Consider the following 19,752-nt stretch of genomic DNA (forward strand, 5'->3'; position numbering starts at 1 on the left):
AATAATACTCAAGTGAGTAATATTTCAAGTGTAAAGATTATGAGAAAGCTAGATTAAAAAGTACCAGTTAAAAAGAATCAGAAATATTTGAAAAGTAAATCTATTCAATCTTATCCGCGTGAGATAAAATTCTTTTAATCATACTCAATATTTTATTTTTAATCACATGTTTTATTGTCCCAAATCTTTAACAAGATCATATTAATTAACCTAAAAAACGAGAAACATATATAATATCTAATTTAGTGCGGCCATTAATAAAAAGAAGACGTATCAAAATAAGCCTTCATATTACGTATTTCTCATCAAAGTATAAGTTTTAATTAAGAGGGTCTTTAAATCTTCCTCTAATTTGACATCGAAGCAAATACAGCTCATTGTATAAGAATCAAGTCGCTCCGGTTCGCTTAATTCCCCAGTTCGCTCCCTCTCTTTTGTGCTATTATCTAAAACGGGAGCTACAGTTCGACAAATTTATAGAGATGCGTCTTCGACCCGTAAATTTTGTATATAACAATCTAAGGCTGTGCTTTAAAGGGAATTGCGTATAAACCACCGAATTAACAGACAGCCATATATAATGGTCGATTCCTCGTAGGATTAGTCGGACAGTTCGATCGGTCATCACTACCTGTCATCGTACACGAATGTGAAATGCTCCATCTGACAGATTGAGTCTATCACGAATCGAGTCTGCACATTGATACGGTAAATCTGTTAAGTCTAATCGGATAAATTCCAATTTCATGGGCTTGCAACTTTGACACATTTTGTTTTTTTAAATTAAATCAATCGAGTTAAATATTTCAAAGTAAAATAAAAAAGTATTATTTCAAACCTACTATTTATTGCTACTATTTATTGAGTACATTTTATAATACTGGATGATGTATAAATGCAAATTTAAAACATTTCGTCGTAAAAGAAACACTATAAAAAGAAATGATAAAACTAGGGCACAACATACTAACAAGTTAACTAATTAAAGTTTGCATAAATATAGTAAACAAAATAGAAAACTAACATACAACTTAATGAAGTAATTAAAGTACTTGATTACTTTTTGCCCAAAGTACAGAATGTTATTTCAATCATTATAAGATCATTATTAAATCGTAAAATATACTTTCTAAATTACTAACAGTTTTCCAAGTCAATAAAAATTAATATTAAAATTATAGAACAAAACGATTTTATGAAATTGACAGAAATGATACATGTATGTATGTACATAACACAAATATATAATATATGTTTATATAACTATATAGAGTTAATTTAAAATATGTACTTTATTTTATTTTAATAATAAAGAAAAATATAAAAACCTTTTGCAAGAAAATACAATATTGAAAGCTGTATTAACCATAAATCAAGTTCACTCAAAACTTGGCACCTATAAGGATTCTATTCAGAGCATATACACAAGATATACATATTTTCTCATGGAAATTTCACAATATGATTGATATTCAAAAATGGAGCAGCAATCCTGTAACCTTCATGTTTAAATATAATCCTTAGATCAAGTATTTTAAAGAATTTCAAATAGAACATTCAACTTTTATAAGTCTTTCTTCGAGTTTACTTTTAGAAATTTTCCGATCCGATTTTTCGGACTTCACCAGAATACTTAGGTCTTTTAAAAAACGAGCTTTCAAGTCTCGTAACGAACGAAACTTTTGGTCTTACATAAGTTCAGCGACCAGTCGGCGATATCTAAAAGAAAAAAGTTTGAAAAACTTTCGATTTTCAGCAAGGTGCAGTCGACGAAAATATCAAATTAGTTTTGTACAATTTATTACTCAATATATATTACTCAAACTTATTTTAATCGATTGTATAAGATATATAATATAAGATATACACACACACATTGCCAATTACAAGCTACATTTTATATAAATTTGTTTAAATACTTTTAATTTAATTAAATTCTAGTCAAATGTAATAATTCTGGACATTTTAAATAAAAATTAAATCTCTATACATATAAATTAAGTGTTTATTTACATCAATTGTTCAAGTACGTATATAAATGTTAAATAAAAGTTTACCAACTTTTTTAAAATTTTCTATTCTAAGGTAAGTTCCTACTTTGTGGCGTGAAAGCTTTTCACGGCTTTCTTTTCGTAACATAAAATATAGATATTGGTTAGTCCTTTCACGTTACGGTCGCCTTTCTAAGTTTGATCGAACTTCAATCATCTAACTTCCGACAACAAACATGAGCAAGATTGTATCACTATATAATGCTCACATCTAAACTCCTCTAAAGCATAGAAAATATAAGACTAAGATATAATTCGGCTGTATAATTTTTACGCTTTTGTTGCGGATATTCTGTAGACGAATTGTGTAGATATGTGAAACTGTATAATTATCATCAGTAAGTGATCCTTCATTAACGGACACATAAACTCGTCCTATATAAAGTATATGATAGGTATGCTGTCGATAACAAAAATGATATACTGCAAATACTTCCTGCTTTATTTCTCGATTGTTGGACTGCATTCAAAGTGACATTTGTTTCAACTTTGACACGCACGCTGGCAGGTATTTCATTATTGCAATGTTTCTACTACGCAGACACTCGTCGGTTCCGACTGCAATTTATATGTTGAACACGTACGATATAACGCTACATCCGCGATAGATATTTTTAAATGTCTAGTTTCTTCTCTTTCTCGGGGACCGCCATTAATCATTGACATGGTAATAGAGCGATTTGCATGGAAATCGTAATAATAGAAGCATTATGCGTATTAACATCACATGCGAATTTGATTTGTAATTTACGAGTAATATGCGCTTGATTTTACATGCGAACAATTTTAATCTCGGACCAGCATTATACATTCAAATGTAAAATGTAAAACATAAACGGCTGGTACGAATTCAATCAACATGCATTGCATTTCTTACTTGCATAACAATAATTTTTTTTCTGGTATGATATAAACGCAATATACAATTAAAATGCCTCATTTCCAATGTAATTTTATTTCTTTTAATTAATGCATAATTTAAATAGTAAACTATCTTAAGTTTTGCTTTAAATAGAATAGTAGTTATTTATGTTATTTTAAGCTACTAGTAGGTTATGTATCTAGCAATTTCGTAATTAATATAATTATTCATTCGCTTTTTAATCGGATCGATAAGAAGTTTACTAATGTAACAATATGTATGTTAGAGAAATGAGATCAATGGATTAATTCTAAAGGAACTTTCAGAGAGTTAAATAGCTAGAGATAAACGGATTTAGCTCTTATCTTATATCGGTAATCGGTTAACAATTTGAAACGTGAATAGAAGTAGACATTGTAGACAACCTAGCGACAGTTACGGTACCTAACAACATAAATTCTTCCCCGACTTTTTACGAGATACTTTCATCTTGTCAGGTTTGTCCGAGTTTATTGCCAAAGTTTGTCTCGTTTTCTCTCTTCTCTTTCGATCTTCGGAAGGCGATTTCCGAAGTCAAATATTTGTCTCGGACCATGACGCGAGAACGTTTAATGATCCTCACAAGATCAAGCTTTTTCGTATTAGGACATATTTATATCTTGGCTATTTCCGTTATAGTTCTATTACAGTTAAAGATAAAATATAAAACCGTTATTCAATAAATTTAAAAAAAGTCTGAGAGATATGTCTTCAAAATTTTGTAAATGTGCAAGTTTTTTCGGCACATTTATAATAAATTGTGATCAAATTGATGATATCAGATTATTACTTCTTAATCATTTTAAATATCATATTTTACGTATTCTCGAAGAAATTACTATTAGCGTTTTCGATTTGCGACTCAAACCGACTCGGGTCGCATCATGTATACAGGACTCTAGCATCATTGACGTGGAATACATACATATCTATGTATGTATTCCACGTCCATTGATGCGACCCGAGTCGGGTCGAGTAGTAAATCGAAAACGCCATATGTTAGCGATTCAAGGGAGAATGATACTTTTACTTTTATAATCGAATCCTGCATAATATAAATATTTACGAAATGTTCAGTATCTCAGAAGGTAGTCAACGGGTCGACAGGCGATTAGAGTGGTCCATTGGGTATATTGGCACTAGCGTACAGCTACGAGACGGTTGAGTTTTTACTGCCTGTATTGCTTTGACCCGCGTTTATCGCCCCTACGTATCAGGTTTCGCGATATTGAACCACGTCCCATATGGATGGCCTTTGGTAAACCGACCACCGGCCGTCGCGGATTCCTGTGGCCTGGCTCTATCTCTAAACCCTTGTACCCTCTATTAAGGTACCAAACTAACCGCTATGTAAGGGGACTACCGCCGCTATCCATTGATCTATTTGTGATAATTACACATCCAATTACGAAGCACCTTGGTCATATCAAACGTCGAATATCATACGGGCCATAAATAACTTTAAAGAATAATTTTATTCGCTATATTCCTAATATTTAGTTGCAATTACAAATAATCCTGATGTAGAAATATAAGTGCCAAATGATTGTCTTTGAAAAAACAATCATAAAATATAGTACGTTTTAGTGATATAAAGAATTTATAAATCGATCTTGATGTTTGTAAAAATTGTTATATTTGAATTTGATTACTCGACTAACTTCTTTGATATTTCTTGCTTAAAAATTCAAGCCACTTCTCTGTATTCGATAAGAGAAATAAGTCATTTATAGAATAATTTTTGCAAGAGGATTAAATTGTGTTTATATAATAGTTTTTAAAACAACAATATATTTAAAATCATTGGAGTATCTAAATCTCTTCTACAAGAAGAGATTTTGCACAAGTATAGTCTTTCCATAGACGTATCAAGTTTTAAAATGCACCATAATGCGCGAGAAAAACGGAAACTACATTGCATGCAATTTGATGTAGTAAATTGTGGAAATAACCGAGTTTAACGCGGACAATGTAATAAAATACTTTCAGTCGTAACAATTCCAGGAACTTTTCCTCTTTACCAAATGCTTCGTCAGGTTTTTTTATGCTGCTTTATGGCCTATCTCGATTTGATTAATATCGCGCGTTATTTTTCACCATGCACGCCGCTCTGTGACGCTTCAATTTTTTCTTTTTTTTTATAATACTTTCATATCCTTCACAAAAAATTATATCATTTGTATTCTTCTTCGCACATATATACTTTTGAAATAAATTAGCTAACAAGGAAACCTCGCAAACCCGAAAATTTTGATTTTAATGAAACTTTACATACATGGCGAGGGGGAGGGGTAAATAAACGAATTTAGAAGTTTTTTAATTGCCGCTCAGTTTCATCAAAATCAGAATTTTCGGGTTTGCGATATTTACTTTGTAAGATATATTGTAGCAATGTATCTCGAGACGGCTTGATTGAAAATCGAAACCCGGCTCTAATTACAAACTTCTGACGTGATTAAGTAGAGGCATGTAGATTAATTAACGTTGTTCCTGTAAATGACGATTAATGACAATACTGGTATGTGTTAATAATAAATAAATACTGTAAATTTAACACCGTATTAATTTGATATCTTCTATAGGTATTAAATATGCATACCTATAATGTGTCTCTTTTATCAGTCTGGCTACTATTACATGAAGCAAATATTTGTTTAAATATCATTACTTAATAAAAGAGTTTCTAATTGCGGTTAATAATAATTGGTTTATAATAAGTATTAAATTAACTATAATCGTTATCAGATGTTTCTGTCAACATCAAACTGTTGTCAGTAAAATCCGGATCGCGGAAATGTATATCGTTAAGTTTTACGTCAACATCAATATTTCAATATCAGTGCATTATCGGAATATACGACGTGCATTTGTCGTATCGAATAAGCGGTGTCTCAGATAAATGACAATCCAATAATCGGAATTCCGATTAAGCAACATCAGCGTAATCAATATTCTGGTCAACCCAAAATTTTCTATTAACTTTTTAAATTAGAAATATAAAGTGTATATTTTTCCAATGCTAATTAGAAATATCCAGAGTAAATTTAACAATTTATGTATCTTTTATAGTCATACACAGTTTAGTATATCTTTTTTAAAATCAAGTTTATATATATATTTTTTATAATTTTACATTTCTATCTTAATTATATTTAAATAATTATCATTTAGTTAAAATAATAAAATCAATCCTTCCTCTTAATACATAATTTAATAATTACAGTTTTCAATATAATAGTATGCTTTTTAAGAATTTCTTTTTAATGCTTCAATAAATAATAATTTCTTGTTAATTTCTTTGGATATAGAATTACTGTTGCACTTGTATAAAATAAAAGAAAGTTTTGCTAAAAATAAAAATTTTTAATTATCGGAAGTTGATCCATGTATAATGTCCCTCGATATCCAGTAAAATTTAACAATCTATAAGAACCAGAGGTTTAATTAGAAGAAAAAGAGTAAAGTATGGAAACTCGATTCCCGAGGATTAAACATTTATCGGGACATGATTCGTAGTCTCGTATTTGTTATATCACTTATAGCTATATACTTGATAGCTTATACCAATCACCGATGATTTCAATTTCTTTTCTATTGAACCGCAATTCGATATTCAATCAAGGATTCATTCAGTGTATGTATTAAGCGAAATAACCCGGAACGTTGAGATAGCCGGATGGAAAGTCTCGATAGGAACTACCTGCTCTCGTCGGTACCAAGCGAATCAAATATCGAGCACTACGTCTTTCCTTCGATCAGCTTGTTTACAACTTTTCCTGATTACTAGGAAAGTGGAAGTCGCGATATTTCTCTGATTATGCGACTTCTCAAATCTGAGAAATTCGAGTGTCGCGATAGAACTTTCGGGAAGATGCGGTGAATTACTGCGATTGAGTTCTGCGCAAGGGTTTCATTGGATCCCGAGAAAAGTAGACGATGAATGAAGTCGAACTGATCGAGGTATGTGATTTCAATTTTGAGTTTCTCGATTTCTAAGGAAACCGAGTTTCATCAAGTAATACACGAAGGCAAAAATAAGAACATTCGAGGACGGAAAGAAGGTAGAAGCAAAATCGCGTAAAGCAATATAGCGGTGCATTTGTAGAGCAAACATGAGGAAGGGAGAATAGAGAGGCTGTCGGTGAAGTTGAGAAGCAGCACTGTTCTAAGACTAATAGTTTATGCACAGGACGACACAAACACGCGTTGCGCAAAGCTCTTTGAGGTCAGATCGATAAAACCTGTAAGAGGATTTTCGGCGAGATACATAACAGCAAAGGGAGTTTGAAGCGTTGCCGCATGTAGCGTCGGCAAAGGGAATACCGAAAAACGAACGAGAAGCCGAAAGACAAGTTACAACTTCATTTAGATTATAATATGAGAAAATGAGAACCTATGCTCCAAGATTATATAGAGGAACGTATGAAGGGGCGAGCTATGAGAGAATGTGTGTTTTCCGCACGTTGTTGTTTTTCTTACCTTTTTACTTTCCAAGAATTTTGTGCGCTTCGGTGAATAAAGTTACGGTACGATGTACCGTCCGCGATGTTTCTCTGAGAAAGTTCCAATGTGTTAAAGAGAACTATGACGTTCGTAATTTTCCTCGAAACTGCAGTAGCTCGTACCGCGCGGAAGATGTATTTTATTACAATCCTTAATTCGACTGAAAATTCTGCGATTAATCATCGGTACCGTCTACGCCATTACGGCAAAGTTAACACTTTCTTGCAAAGTTATTATCGATAAGAATACATGTGAAAACCAATTTATTATGAGATTGCTTAAATTTCTTTATTATAGTTTTGTGCGATAAACCGAACTTTGTTATGCAGTTCCCAGAATATCTCTATTAATAGATCTTAATAACGCAGTTCGTCGAATAGAACTAATTTTCCTTGGAAGCTGTTTCGCAATTAGAGACGGAACGATGGTGCCTATGGGACTTCTCAAGCGTTTACACATGATAATAATGAAGCCGGCTGATATTAGGTGCGATGTTAAGTGGTTAACCGAACTGTTTCGTTAGTATGGAAACACATGACTCAACTAATGCATACGATTTGCATTTGTCGGCAGTCCATTTACATAATACATTATGTATAATGTACCACAGCAACGAGCATGTAAGTGCACATAATGTACACGATAATAATCCCCATTTGGATCTGCTTTACTTCTCTCAAGGGTATTCATGAGATCCCAATAGATACTGACAGTTAATGGCAAACACCATCATCAATTTCTTCACATCTGATTATATTAGCGTCTTGAAATTCTTGTATCTTTGTGTAATTCTTAACCATTTTTCCTAGCAAATATCGCTCCATGCACTCCATCAGAAATAATGCAGATGGCCCACTTCATTTTAAATAATCGCGAATATCTCGTATATTGTTACATATGATATCATTATTCTCGTAATTGGAGTAATAGTAAAATTACTCGCGATGCTCTGCGTGAGTTATCCGTATTATATCTTATTTCTCCCTTTAGTTATTACTTTAGTCATTAGTATTATTTACTTTTGTAACATTATTATTAACCTAGCACATTTATATTTATGCAGTTAATAAGCATATTAATAATTGGATATATTAATAATTAGATACTGCAATTTAATCGTTTAACCCTTAAATGCCACACCTCTCAAGAATCTCGTAAATGACATGAGAGGTCTAAAAGACCCCAGCATGAAAAATGTCTCCTTAGTCATTAATTTTTTTATCTTTAGTTATGAAAATTTTTTTCAATGTTGTTCGAGGCTTAGAAAAGAGAATAAAATGCTTATATTGTTAAAATTTTAATTTCAACATAGTATAAAAAATTAAGTAAACTGAGTACTGCTAAGTGTACAAACGGGTAGGTCAATCACTCAACTATCATCAATGGGAGCATAAGCTCCATTTTTGGCAAGAACATTTGAAAACATTTCATTCTAAAGAGTCTGGGATCCGCTGGATCCCACGGAGCATTTAAGGGTTAATTATATATAGATAATTCTCAAGAATGTGACTTAATAATACAAAATTGGAACAATGTGCAATACATATAGATTTAAATATGTAATTTTTCTTTCTTTGCTTTTTGTTTAAATAAAATATTATAAATAAAAGACAAATATATATATATATATTAATAGAGAAATTCGCATGTTTAGTGTTTATATATAAATAGAGAGATCAAATAATAAACATATTAATATTATATTTATGATATTATTATCATTTCATTAGATTAATTACTCTAATTTACATTTGACATTTACACCAAAATTAAATTTAATTGCTGAGCTAACTTAATATCTATAATATAGCAGTAAACTAAGCTTTCAGACCGCAAACTTCTCTTTCAGACTACATTAATGTTGGTTTAAGTTAAAGGCTTGCAGAGCAGTAAATTTACAAAAGGTCAGACGTACTAAAAATACCGAGAAGAACCTGAAGAAAAGCGTTCTTTCAGATACCATTTTGGCCCTTGTTACGGATACATTTAGAGTTTTTCCTACTCTGTATTCTCTTTACTGCCTGATCCATCCTACAACGTCTTTTCCCAAGTGAATGTGAATAAACGTCGGTCATCCAACTAGAAAAACGATTAAAGCACTTGAATATCCATTTATTTTACCACGACATCAAGAACGACCAACGTTACAACCGGGAAATTGTTATTTATGACTTAAATACCGGCGAATGAGTTGCCATAAGTTACTGAACTCGGAAAGTCATAAATTCACCGTCTGAAGTTATGGATTATAAAAAAATATGTAAAAAAAGATCATATTTTGTCACTTTCTACGCCAATGTTTATATGCAAAATTTCTATCTTTCTTTTATCATATTATAAATTGTAGGAAATTATTTGTTACTTAAGACAATATTTTGTAAAAGATACTTTACGCTTTGATATTTTTTAGGCATTTCCGGCAAATATAAAAAGCATATATATATGCTTCTTAATTAAGTATTCTCTAATTACTACCAGTTGAAAGTTACATAATACTAAAGTATTCATGCATTTCCAACATATAACTTACTTTATTGCACATTTCACAACACATAACTCGATTTAAGTGCAATAAATAACGTCGAGATTTTCGCATTTGGAACTTAAACGGCACAACAACGAAGCCTTAATGCTGACGGCATAGTGGAGAAAATTCACAGTCTTGTCACTCGTCGCTGCGCAAATTTCCGACGTGCAAACTTCGAGCCTCGTTTTCAAAGTCTTTGTTAGAAGTTAAGAAATTCTCATTACGAAGGCAGTGCTCGTTTGGATCGTTTTATTGCTCCATTACGAGCCAACAAAGATCGCTTGAGTTGTCTGTCTCGAAGGAAAAGTGTGATTTTTACAGCATGCCATGATTTTACTCGCGCCATAATAAAGGATTATTCTTCGATTCTCTCTTCTTTCAAATAAAACGGCAGGGATATCGTGACAAACCTTTGTGAAAATCTAAATGACGAAGAGCGGGATTGTCGTGACAATTCAATCATGTGCAATCACAAACTCATTAAGCGAGACAAAAACGTGATGTTTAAAGATTATTGCCTGAAAAGTATAATATTCTCGCCTTAAACGATAATACGATAATATCTTCTCGATCAAAGAAGGCAATCAAGGAGAACAAAGTAAAAGCGCACAATATTGGCGCAACTTAAAGAGGGCTTAAGATGAAGTTTTGTTTAACGTCATGAATGTTGGGTTTCAAAATGTTATGAAATTTTAGTTGCCTTTTATTGCAACAAATATATGACGTTTTTATTGAATAATCCTATAGTTGTGAAAGTTACATGTAAAAATTGTTATATATAAAAAAATATGTTAAAAATCGTGACTTTTTAAAATAACATAATATTAAATTAAATAATTATACTTTTATACCTTTTCAGCATTAAATTCTTAATTTTTCGTCAAATATCCGATAACCTAAATGACACGTTTATAGATATTTAGTTCAATATTTATCTTTACAAAATGTAGACGAAATTAATCACATCTACCAACAATTCTGTACACAAAACGGAATAAACCCTTGCAATAACTTGCCTATCGTAGTTCGATCGACCAATAAATTCTGTTTTCACCCTTTGACCCTAAATAATTAACAGCACGAGAGATCTAGCTGCTAATGCTCCCTTATCTAAGAAATGATACTCCTTTTACCGTTGCTTCCCATAAATTGGGCCATCCTTAAATTCTCCTTTTCCTAGCCTTTGCCGTGCCGTCTCATGCTTTTACGCCACCCTTCGCCGTCCCGACGGACGCGAGTAACCCGATGGAGCGAGAGGGTGGCCCACCATTGGCTGCAGCTCCATACAAAGTTAGACCCGACGAGACGATAAATTCAATAAGACAAAAGCGAGCTCCAGGGACACCGGTACATACCGAAGGGACCCCGCGACGTCGTATCATCAGGCATCGGGAAACTGCGTGCGCTCTTATACCCCTCTCACAAGTACCTCCCGAGAATACTGAATAAAGGAGATAAATCGGGTAATCCCTGGGCGCGTACGCGGTAAAAGTGGCGAACCGTGTTTTCTGTGGTCATTACACCGACGTCGCCTCAAGGAAAAATCCGTAGTCATGATGAAATTCTACAAATGAGAGGACTACCAGACGAGAGGTACTATTAGACAAACAAACTTTTCAAAGTCTGATATCCGGTATACTTATATTTTTCTTCGATAAAGATAAATAAGTCGATGATGACAAAATTGGTACAATAATTGTTGTATGAAATTTATATTATATGTAATAGATTGTATTTTTATAAAGTATAGCTGATGTGTTGTAATATTGTCAATCTCGTATTGTGTAAAAATTAAATTGATAAGTCGATAATACATAAAACTAAAGCGTTGTTTAAATCTAATTAAATCTCACTATAATACAGAGCATTTGTGTTTCTGAAAATTTATGTATAAGTAAATTTACTTTGTTAAATAAATATGAAACTTCATGTATATCAATGAATAGTTTGTTCATATTTAAAGAGGAAAAAATGGAAATTAAAAATTTAACAAATATCTATTAAAATATCTATAAAAATAAGCATCTATAAGCAAAAGCATTTAAGCTCTTTCCGACGTTTAAATTTTAAGAAAAAAGATATCAATCTTAGAGAAAGACGAAAGCTTTTGAAAAAAATGGATGCCGTTGGGAATGACAGTGCTTTACGGCTGCGTAAAAAGGGTATATTGGATTATACGGGAAACTGGAGCAAAGTAGAAAATAAGATATCGCTCGCCTTTATGTGGGCCCGTTATTGTTGGGTCACATGGCAGATAAATCTAGCCTCCACTTTTCGAAACGCGAAATCCGTGTACGGATTCTTGCACGCGTTCTCACGTATCTCGAAAATGCGTTTTCACATTCTTCATACCCTTCATACGCAAAGAAATGCCGCGCATTCTCACTCGAGTATATTCTCTGATTTATCTTCTGTTGGAAATTTCTCTCACCTCTGAGATAATACAGGTTCTAATGTAAACTTCTAAGACATGTAGACTCTAACGTTAAATGAATATTTATATTGCAAAACTTATAGATGTTTCAAATTACTTTGTTAGCATAAAATATGCGCTTCATTAAACGTTATCTTACAATATTTAATAAGAATGTAATTAATAATAATTGGCTATTAAATTATTTCGGATTGTTGAAAAAAGAATGATGTTCTTCTGCAATACTGTTTATATTTTTAAAAAGTTCAATATTAAAATATGCTATTTGGATTTTATAGAGATAATAAACGATTTAAAATAATATACTTATTATACAGTATTTTTGCATGCATACATAAATATTAAGGTATAAAATATTGCATAGCTATTTTTAGAAGATTTGTAGACTCATGCAAGTGTGATATTCCGGTTTACGGTGAATGCAAATGGCACATTTCGACCGTACGATGGAGCGTCGACATCGTGTGGCATGTGCATAACATTGTGCGTATTGTTTTCATTGGCACGATTGTAATTCCATTCCATTATCTCGCCCTCGCCAGTCGCGCACACTTAGTTTTCTGAATGAGAATTAAACTAAGACTGCTACATGAGTTATAATACACTGCGTTGATTGTATAAAATGGACAATGTGTTGTAATTCTAAGTTAAGAGAATAGTATTCGTTTTTTTTTTTTCCAAGACTTTTGCAAAACATCTTTTTGCGTTATGAAAAGAATTAGTGTTATAAAAAAATTTTACAAGGAAATTTGTTGAAAGTCTTAAGAGTTTAAATCTCCAAGCATCTTCCATTACAAGTTTCGTACTCCTATCTAATTGTACATATACACGAGGCGCAAAACATAAACCCCATTGCAGAACTAATTTAACGATTATATACCTATTATCATAATCCTGTTATGAATAACATTTGCAATTCATGATGTCGCTTAAAGCTTTATTCTTTTGGAATAATAAATATCAGTTACCTATCTGTTTTGCTAATCTATGCAGAGTCCAATGTCGTTCATGGTTCACGACCATCGCTCCCGTCACTCCGATCATCCTTTTCACCCGGCTTTACCCGAGATAATCGAATTCCAAGCGTACCTCCAGCCAATCGCACAAAGATTTGCGCGATTCACGCGGACGACCATGTGACATTTTGTCACGAGAAAGAAAGAGAGGAAAACAAAAAAGGCGATAAGACATGTTCGCGAGTCGGTAGCATCCGAGATCGAGTTCGCAAGCCGTCGGATATCCCCTAACACACGCGATTCTCGAGGAAGCATTTCCATTTCGACGTATATATGCATTCGCCTTTGCGAACTTCGCGCCAAAGAGCGCTCGGCATTCCAAGACACATCCTGATTTCCGTAGTTTCTTGTTACAATCGTCTCACGTTTCTCTATGAATAATTTGATATCGAAGTGCCTTGTATAGTTTTATATAATGCACGATACGAAATAAAAGCTTAAATTAAAATAAATATCCACTAATAATTATGCATAAAAAACAGGCTTCCTCATAAGAAGCTTTATGAGCGAAATAAAATGTTGATTAAGCAACGTGCAAATTTATAATTTTCATACTAGAAAATTGTGAGGAAGGTTCAAATTTATAATTTGCACTTAAAAATTATGAGGAAGCAATGTGCAAGTTTCTACTTGCCCACTTAAAAACTATCAGGAAGCAATGTGCAAGTTTCTACTTGCACACTTAAAGACTATGAGGAAGCAATGTGCAAGTTTCTATTTACACACTTTTTTTTATTATGATAAGCTTTATTGCGACTAATATCTGTTATACTATTACAAAAATCAGTTAAATAATTAATGTTTTTACTAAAGTGATCCCTACTAATTGAGGATATTTCTTACTTCCATTTTGTTCCATTTTTTATTTATACATTAATTTTTTATTTTTACTTTAAAATAATTTCTTAAATACCTATATAAAAATTATTGGCAATTTTTCTAATTTTATTATATTCTTCAGTCTTTACCATCCCTATTTCATATATAATTCTTTAAAATTTGGTTGATTAGTTCTTGAGCTATAACCGTTTGAAGTTACAAAGAATCCGTACATAGGAAGCAAAATGTGTAAGTTTCAAATTTGCACACTTTTTTATTATATTAGCAATTTTTTAATAATTCCATTATATTATTCAATCTTTTCTACCTCTATTTCATATAGAATTCTTTAAGATTTGGTTGATTAGTTTTTGAAATACAAACGTTTGAAATTTCGAGGAATCCGTGCAAATATATAGGAGCCTTATAAAGCTGGGTTTAATCAACCAATTCTTTGCTTTGTTTTATTTTCTATTATTAATAGACCGTAAATGCCGTAAATTGAAAAGTGACTGTTAATTCTCAGTGCGTTTTTATTTAGAGATTTGCCGAAAGAGCTATAATTTTTATGATTCCTATTCTAGAGCAGCTTTATTCTGCTTCTTTCTCTCTCTATTCGTTACTTAAAAGTTGGAACACATCCGCCTTATCGATACTACCGGGAGAAAAAGGACAGTAACCTTCGACTACATCGATATGGCTTCGTTACTTAACTTCCATGAAAGAATCCTCGCGCGCGCGCGGATTCTATTCTGCTTTCTGATCTTCTTCCGGTTGGAAAATCACAAAAGCTCAACCGATCGAAGAGGCCCTAGCTTCCTTAAAAGGCGCCTCGTTTCGCACGTTTATTCATCCTTTTACCGCTAGTTACCTCTCTTTTAGCACCATGTTTCCTTGTTCAGTTTACCATTCACGGTTAATCGTTTTATTCTTATTATGTTTCCATTTCTTTCTCCGTTTTATTTCTTCATTTTTCCTTGTTAACAAAAGTCAATTATTTCACCTTTCAAGCAATCTTTCTTTAAATCCAGACTAAGCAAGCAAATGCGAACAAATACGAACAACTTGTTTCAACGAGTGCAAGCGGTCCCACTGGTATTCATTCGTGTTTTTTCTCATTTACTTTAGACGTTTCATTACGCGGATTTATTAATTAATTTTATATTTAATTGACTAATTAATAAATAAATAATAGGATTATTGATCAATAACAGGCGATGACAACTTTGTATAAATTGTGTATTAATAAAACAGTGTTTATACTACTTAGTGTTAATTTTTTCATCTTCACACACACACACACACACAATAGCTAATGCGTATATTTAGATTTCTTAATAATTTAAAAAATTCTTTATGTGTAAAAAATTATATTTTATATCAACAGACACGGTAGTGTCTCGCGCCAAGTATACGCGAAGCAAGACCGCACCGTGACTCTTTTACGCGAACGCATGAGTTGCGAGTACCCGAGATATGTATAACATGAAGACGCGCACGTCTTTCTCTCGCTATATTTCTGTTTAGTTCACTTACTAATGTATAATGTATTGCTGCATTAAGGTACACGAGTCCATTACGCGTAGAACTTCTAAAAAGTATCCTGATGTTGCGAGTTAGTAAAAGTATGCAAGAAATATATATCGAACTTTAGTAGTGTCTTATGGTAGTGTCTTAGTTTTGCATCGCCTTTTTTACTTCTCTCATACAAATTGTTTTAGAAAGAAAAAGAGATTTATACATATCTGTTCATGTATTAATAATAATTTTATTATTCTATTAATATATGTATATATAATATTATATATGTGTGTATTATTATACCATTATAATATATACTTTAATATATGTATGTGTGCCTTTATATAAAATATATCTATTTGTAAGCATTGTATAGATCGCTAATCAGGACTATATTATGTAACATGAAGAAATATGTAAAAGAAATAAGAAAAGGAAAGTAAACATAACGTCGATATAATGAGAGCTACAAGGGCATGAATTCGATATAATGAGAGCTACAAGAGCATGAGCTCATTAAAATAATCATAGAAATCTAAATGTTTATGTGTAATAATAACCAATTCATTCCTGCATTGATAAAACAAATTTTCAAATCATCACGTTATAGTGTTTTAATTAAAATTAATCGTAATTATCACAATTGCAAAATGCAATTTTTATAGATTAAAAAGTTAAAATGTTCTGATCTCAAATGGAAAATATAAAGGAAGTAAAAGATATAACAACATATATATGTTTAATGTTAGGAATGTATGACTATATCTAATGTAATGACATTTGAGGGATACAATTTCAGTAAATTCAATAAATATTATAATAAATTTTAACAAAATCTCTCTCTCTCTCTCTCTCTCTCTCTCTTTTGTTCGCCTAAAATAGCATTCCGCGCTGAATGCCCTATATAGATACGATTCTACAATTAAACAACTCACGGCGACGCCGGCGTATCGAAATAAAATCACGATGGTTTATTATGAAATCGCGCGCGCGGTGTTTCAGCCTCGTAAAATAATTTCGCGTTGTCGCAACGAGCGGGATGCGCAACATTCAAAGTAAACCAATCGCACCTCTATTCCGAACGTTTTTGTTTATCTTTTGAAATATGAACCGCATGCAGTTCACGCAAAGCGCGGTCGATATATACCGGAGAAGCTTAACGTTTTGTGCAATTTCTGACAGAGTATCCCGGCGATCCACGGCGGTCGTACGGAAACGAGCGTTTCCATCGTTCCGCTTATCCCTGCTGGGAATAGCCAGGAAATTTCTTCAGAGACGAATTGTAAGCACCGTCTACGACCGCGGCCCTCAAATAGTTATACATTTTACTATCTCACCGACATCCAGGTTACAAATGCTTCCTATTTATGTTCTGCAGGAAAGTTCGTGTAACATACTATCTAACACTGCAACTCGGAGTGCTACAAAACACTCGTAAAATACTAACTCATAGCTATATAGTGTTTAATATTTAAAATATGAAGCCGCATTTATAGAGAGAAATATTCTTCATAAACGCAACGAGACTTTAATGCATTATTGACAGTAAAAATGGGATGGCGGTCATTGCGAATGAGCATTGGAATATTGCGCTTGCATCGATTTTAGGTCACTAGAAACACGGATGAAAAGTATAACAACAGTTTTTCAGATATTTCGGCACTTCGAGTATCTAAAAATTATCTGCATGTTTCTCCATGAAATTTGCATAAAATACAATTTTCTCTTTATAATTTTGTTAATTTGTCAAAATTACTAGTTTTAATACTTAATGACGAATTGTACAAAATTAATGATAAAATATGAACAAAATTTTAAAAAACTCTTATTGCATGTGACAAGCTGACAAGTATATATCAGAGTACCATACTAGACATCAAATATGTTCGTCCACAATCCGCCTAACTCTGAAGCTGTCCCTGCGCGCAACTAATATTGGCCAGCGACACGATTTGCACATGTAGAAGACTTGCGCGTATATGTACAAAGTACACCCTCGAGTACAAAGTACACAAGAACTTTACAGTTGTATATGTATATATAATGTGAAACATTTTCTCACCTAAGCTCTCCGGCCGGTCATAAAGTCAGTACGTGTAGCTTATCTCGGACTACCCAAAGACAGTTACATTTAACTTACCGAACAGTATTTGTCTCCAAGTTGCATAACATTGTGCTCGATCTGCGAGACACGTTACCGTTATTGTTGCGGACTGAAGCGCTGCATTGTACAGCGTGACTACACACTTCCGGAACTCCTGCCGTAATTCTATTCTGATCGGACTGGCAGTTGATCCGCCAACTCTGGCGCCCACTGTCCCGTACCATTTAGTCAGTGTTAGATTGGTGTACTATTGGCCACAATTATTGATTGCGGCAAACTATATGCATCGATAAGTAATGATCATACCCCGAATTTCACAATTAAGTAATTTATATTAAAGTTAATTATACATACATTTCTGACCACAAAGAGATATCATCAGTTCAATTTGTCAGAGTTGGCATAATGCAGTTCGTTATTCTACATAACCTCAATATTTTCACATTTATTAATTATCTTATTTTTAGCAGTTCTTTTATTTTCAATAAAGACTTTAAAATTAATACTATTATTTAAAAGTATATATTTATTTAATCCTTTTCTTGCGGCTTTGGATAGACTTTCGTACAACAATGTTTTACATTAGTCTCTTTTGCACATTCATTTTACGTTACATTATATATTATCATTTGATTATTTGTTATATCCTATATTTAAATGTATAGACTTTAGATTCTTTAGAAATCAATATCCAAAAAATTTTTTTTTAATTTTTATCTAAATTCTTCCCTTATGCTTTTTTTATGATTTCTTAAACTTTCAAGGTATTCCATATCTTGTAAGTTCTTCTTTCTCTGTTCTATTCCTTTCTCTTTTTTCCTCCTATTATTTTCTTCATAATTTTTAATCTGTCCTTTGTTTCAGGATTTTCTTTAATATGTCGCCTTGTTTTGTCATCTCGCATTCTTCCAAAACATGTCTCATTATCTCCTCATTTACTATTATTTTATTTCAGATTTATATTTTGTGATAATATGTGACTCATTGTATGTATGTTTTTTGAGAACTTTAACATATAATTTTTATACTTAAAATATATAAATATTTACTTTTTATAATTATTTATTAATATAAAGAAATATTATTTACATACCTTCCTCCTTTTATATAAAAGAGAAGAAAAATTGAGTTGTTTATTTATTTCATATTATCATGACTAGTTTCCAAATATCCTATCTGACACAAAGGAACTTTCTATATTATATTGAATCGTTCCACAGTTCACATCTGGTAACAGCTCCATTGTTTCTGGATAAAGGCTACATTTCGTTGGGCGTGAACGAAGAGACTCCATTGTGGCTGAGAATCGACGCTCTACTACGTAACGATTATGTGTGCTCAAGCGAATAACTGTACAATAGCATCGTGAAAAGCATTCTGGTAAAGAGTTCATTTTTTAAACGGCGTACGAAGAAACTATATTAAACAATCATCACCACCGATAAAATCGTAGTCGCATATCTATTATTCCGTCAAGATCGAGTATATACAAAATGATTTTCAAATGGTGTTCACCGTAATTTTTATACAATAATTATAATTTATAAAAAATATTGTGCATATTTTTTATTTTTTACATAGCAGGAATTTCGTTCACAAGCTATTCCGGCAGATATGCATATCAATGTATCAAAAAAATTATATTAATTTTTTATAAAAGCTGTATTCAACGGTCACTGCTTCCATATCATTATATATGCATTTCAGGATGTTTTATTTTTACATCTAAAATAAGTAATTTATTGTAATTATACATCACAACCTGAGCATGCATTAAATATTTTTAATAACGTATTACATTTTACATGACTTTTAAAATTAATTACATAACATTATTCATATCAATCACTTAGCAAAGCTTGAATAAAGATTAAAT

General features: G+C 32.2%; 1 protein-coding gene across 5 annotated transcripts in view; it reads right to left on the reverse strand.

The window, feature by feature from the left end:
* The window catches only part of LOC112455680 (glutamate receptor ionotropic, NMDA 2B), a 159,671-nt gene that overhangs the window by 82,639 nt on the left and 57,280 nt on the right, over positions 1 to 19,752 (reverse strand). The window lies entirely within an intron of this gene.

The sequence above is a fragment of the Temnothorax curvispinosus genome, unplaced genomic scaffold (assembly GCF_003070985.1).
Source record: "Temnothorax curvispinosus isolate PA1 unplaced genomic scaffold, ASM307098v1 QBEX01006321.1, whole genome shotgun sequence".
In the NCBI taxonomy this organism is placed as follows: domain Eukaryota; kingdom Metazoa; phylum Arthropoda; class Insecta; order Hymenoptera; family Formicidae; genus Temnothorax; species Temnothorax curvispinosus.